Here is a 4,369-nt window from a genome sequence, read left to right as displayed (position 1 = left end):
GAACCTGTCCGGGTCGAACTTCTCCGGGTCGGTCCATAGATCCGGGTCCCTATGGATCGCCCACGCGTTCACCAGCACGATCGTGTCCCGTGGCACGAAGTAACCTCCGATCGTGAGGTTTTCGGACGATGTGCGGGGGACCAGGAGCGGCGCCGCCGGGTGCAGCCGGAATGTCTCGGACACGACGTTTTGGAGGTAAGGGAGTTCGGCCATGTCTGGTTCGTCGATCAGTCGGTCTTGTCTGATCTTCTCGTCTATCTCCGACCTCGCTTTCTCTAAGACTTGCGGGTGTTTCAGCAGATTAGACATTGCCCATTCTAGTGTGACCGCCGACGTATCGGTTCCGGCCAGCATCATTCCCTGAAGTCATATATCAATGCAGAAAAATTGTACCTCAGTGCCTTTCTGTGAGGAAATATTAGTATTTTCATGTCAACCAACGTTGTAAAAATAAAACATTAAATTAAAGGCGGTCTAGGTCACAATAAATGCATTTTACTATAGTGAAATGGTTATGTTGTAAATTATTTGTTACCCCACGCCCACGTCGAGGTGTCTTTGATATTATATATATATATATATATATGGGTATGGATGCATGGTTGGGATTTGTTCTTTTGGTTCTCAAAAGGGTTTTCAATACGTCTAATATATAAATAAGATTTTATTTTTTTTTGCTCTTGTGCATGTATATACATTTGACTTACCATCATGAGACCTTTGATGGTCACGTCGGTGTAATAATCAGGTTCTTGTTCTTGCAAAGACAGCAAGTGATTGACCATGGTGTTGCCTTCGCTATCTTTCCGACAGTCATCGAGCAAACGCTGCAAGAACTCGTCCATGGCTTCACCAAGAGCCTTCACTTTCCTCTCGTACTTATGTCCAAACATTTTCAAGATCGGCAAATAATCCCCCGGGTGATTCGCTCCACTGTTCGCCCCGATCTCCGCCACTAACTTCTTGAACATGTTCGCCTCTTCCTCGTTATGGACATTGTCCCCGTAATACCTCTTCCCCGACACCATCCGCACGATGTTGTTGAACGTTAGATCCGACAAGCAAGTCTCGAGCTCGACCTCGACGAAACTACCGCCGGTGCCGTCACGTGACAGCCTCGTGAGCAGACGTCGGATCTCGTCTCTCCGGATGGGAAGCAGTGTGGTGAGACGGTGGGTGGAGAGAATCTCGAGGGAGCAGATACGTCGGAGGTTGCGCCAATGGTCACCGTAAGGGGCGGTCCCTACGGTGGTGTAGTTGTAGGCCACGTGTTTGGCCGTCAGCAGAAACGGCCGGTTGGACAAGACGATGTCGTTTCGGCCGGTGAAGCATTCTTGGGCGAGGGAGGAGGAGGATATGATCACGACGCGGCGGGAGCCGAACCGGAGGGAGAAGATGGGTCCGTACTGGCCGGAGAACCGGAGGAAGAGGCGGTGGAGCGGCGGTTTAAGGAGGTGGAGATGGCCGACGACGGGAAGAGACGGCGGTCCGGGAGGAAGATGGGGACTGTGTTTTTTGGAAGAGATTATGAATTTGAATGCCAAAATAATCGGTATAAGAGCCAAAATTATCACAATGTAAGCCATTTTCTTTTTTTTGTTGATTCTCTCTTTTATCTTTGTGTTTTGTATTGTTGGTTGGTTTTGGTATAAGAAAATACAGAGAAGGGTTCCTACTTCCTATTTATAATGAATCGTTGGGTTGACTTTAAACTCTTTTTTTTTTCGAGATGGGAATCATATACTTTTTGTTTTGCCCGACCAAGATTTTATGACGGGTCAAATTAATTTCGGATCAAATTTAATAATAGATAATTAATTGAACTAAAATAAATTGTGGCAAATTCAACATTAATTTATGGCTCAATTTCTTTAAAAAATTATAGAATAATATCTAGACATTTAATTAGAAAATCTATATAATGAGTATGATTAAAAAAGGATATCTAGATATTAAAATATTTTATTAGAGTTTTAATAGCTTTTGAATTATTCTTCCAAATGCGACGTGTTAAACATTGATAGATGATTATTTAATTTGTTTCCCCTTACATGAATAATTACACATAGAAGTTTTCGTATACACAATGAGATTGGACTCTGTTTCTGTGGTAGGAAACTGCAGTGGTTACGTCTAGGGAACTTCTTTTTCTTTAAAATAAGATTAATTAGCCCACTAATCTTGTTTCGATTACAAAAGGGTTTAATTAATTATATGCGAAGTTAGGTAAACGCTCGTACTATTAAATTTGAGCGATGTTAGCGTGGCCTATAGCTTATATCCCAATAACATGTGGTATGTCAGAGATATATGATTTTTTTAAAAAAAGAGTCGGTATTATATACGAAATTAACAGAGATTCACATATATATATTAATATAAACGAAAGGGGAGAGAATGCAAAACGTGGAAAGATTAAATTTTCACCATTCTCCATCGTAGATACACCACCATGCCCTTGTTTGATCAAACCCTAATTGCCTATACATATATATATATGTGTGTGTGTGTGTGTTATGTTTTGAGTCAATTAGGATTTGATCACACAAAGGCAGGTTTCATCATTATCCATCGTGTTAAAAGAATTAAGCATATCCATGTGTAAACATTAAAACTGTGAATTTTTTAAGTGTTTGCGATATAAAAATAATTGAATACAAATTTAGCAGTAAAAAAGGGTATTGTGATATCCCAAACTATAATAAGAGTTGGAAGTGATCGTCGGTTCAAGTGACATGATAAGAAGCGATTATCCGAATATCACTGGACCAAAGGGGTAAAGGAATGGATCGAACGCATCGAAATTAGAGAGATCCGAAGATTGTGTAGGGATGAGATTATATGGTTTAAGATAACTTAAAAAAGTACACCTACATTTTCGATTGTCTTTGCGAGAGAACTCCAAAATTAAGCGTAATCGCTATATAACAATCTAAAGATGTGTGATCTATTGAGAAGTGTTTTTCGATATGTATACGAGTGAATACAAAACATACCGAAAAGTATCGTGTTGATATATGAGGTTAGTTTCAACATTTAGTAGCGACTTCGGAATGTTACAAAACTTATAGAGATGTAAGCAATAGAGAGGACATGAAGGAAAAATGGAGATGAACTCCTGTTTCGTGTATGAGGAGAAAGAGACAAGGAAGACAAGTTTTAGACAAAAGAGTGGAAGGTGACAAAGTCAAGTGTGAATGGAGAAAATCTCCAATACGTACGTTCTGTTGTTACAAAAGGTATAATGGACATGCCTTTAAATATGCTCTTAACCAACGGCTACATGTGTAAGAAAAAAAAAAGAAAAAAATAAATAAAAAAAAATATTTACAGCCAAGGAAAATATAGGAGGCGTAAAGGATAAATAAGGCAAAGTATCACGTGATTGAATTGATCACATGATTTGTTCTCTGAACGGATATATTCCTTCCATGTCTACGTGGAAAAATTGTTCCACCTTACATCCCTATAATTTTTCATGCACAAGATATTGTCGTCTCCGCAAGTTTACACAACTAAAAGACTGTTGATTCGTGAAATACGGTCAACAAATATTTCGTTCCTGATCTGATTCCATCGTCCACTTAACAAGCTCAGGTCTTAGTTCGACTAACTCGCAACAGTGTTTGATAACCGAGCGTAGCTCGTGTGAAGTATACTGCTTGCAATGTCTTCATCAACAAAAACAACGATAAAATAGCGGGACTCGACCTCGGAATTATTACAGATCTCGATCCAAAACACCCGATTAAAAAAAACAACAACAATAAGATAATGGAACTAAAATGAATACCACACGATAATAGAAAATGGCGCAAAAGAAAAACTGAATAGAAAATGACGTTCCTACGGTTGCTGGATAAGATTTTCGATATTTACAGCTATTATAAGTACGTGGCCTTGGTTTGAATCTCTCGTTTGCAGTTTATTAATGAGAAAAAATAACAATTTCATTTAATTGGGTTGCTGCCGACGTTTTAAATTAAAGTCGACACGTTTGTATTTTAAAATATGACACACAAAAAATGTTATTTTATATGATCATATCTATCTTTCGAAAGGAACGTAAATCGTTGTGAAGGTGTTTGATTTAGGAGTTGTGGGATAGTAGAATAGTTAGTAATATGTAGAATAACAAAATTGCAAAAGGTGTTGATAAGAAAAAAGAAATAGAGGAACCTATTCTTTTGTTTGTACTAATATATATATATATATATACATAAATTTATATATCACCCTTAACGAAAAAAAGGCAAAAAACAAATTGAGACACAATGCAATCTAGTATTTATTTGATCATTAATACACTAGGGTATGAAGAATTTTTTAAAAATATTTAGGGCTCAAATTGTCGGGGGGGGGGGGGAGT

At 38.4% G+C, this 4,369-nt stretch overlaps 1 protein-coding gene and 1 pseudogene across 1 annotated transcript in view; both read right to left on the bottom strand.

Moving 5' to 3' along the window:
* LOC104819869 overlaps window positions 1-1,661 on the bottom strand; it is a 1,957-nt pseudogene extending 296 nt beyond the window's left edge.
* Window positions 1,662-4,264: 2,603 nt separating this feature from the next.
* The window catches only part of LOC104819868 (cytochrome P450 81F3-like), a 1,953-nt gene continuing 1,848 nt past the window's right edge, over window positions 4,265-4,369 (bottom strand). The window contains exon 3 of the mRNA XM_010550143.2: window positions 4,265-4,357. The gene's annotated coding sequence lies outside the window, so the exon portion shown is untranslated. The remainder of the gene's footprint in view (window positions 4,358-4,369) is intronic.

Source organism: Tarenaya hassleriana, unplaced genomic scaffold (assembly GCF_000463585.1).
Source record: "Tarenaya hassleriana unplaced genomic scaffold, ASM46358v1 Cleome3, whole genome shotgun sequence".
NCBI classification, from domain to species: domain Eukaryota; kingdom Viridiplantae; phylum Streptophyta; class Magnoliopsida; order Brassicales; family Cleomaceae; genus Tarenaya; species Tarenaya hassleriana.
This window is presented reverse-complemented; position numbering and strand designations above follow the sequence as displayed.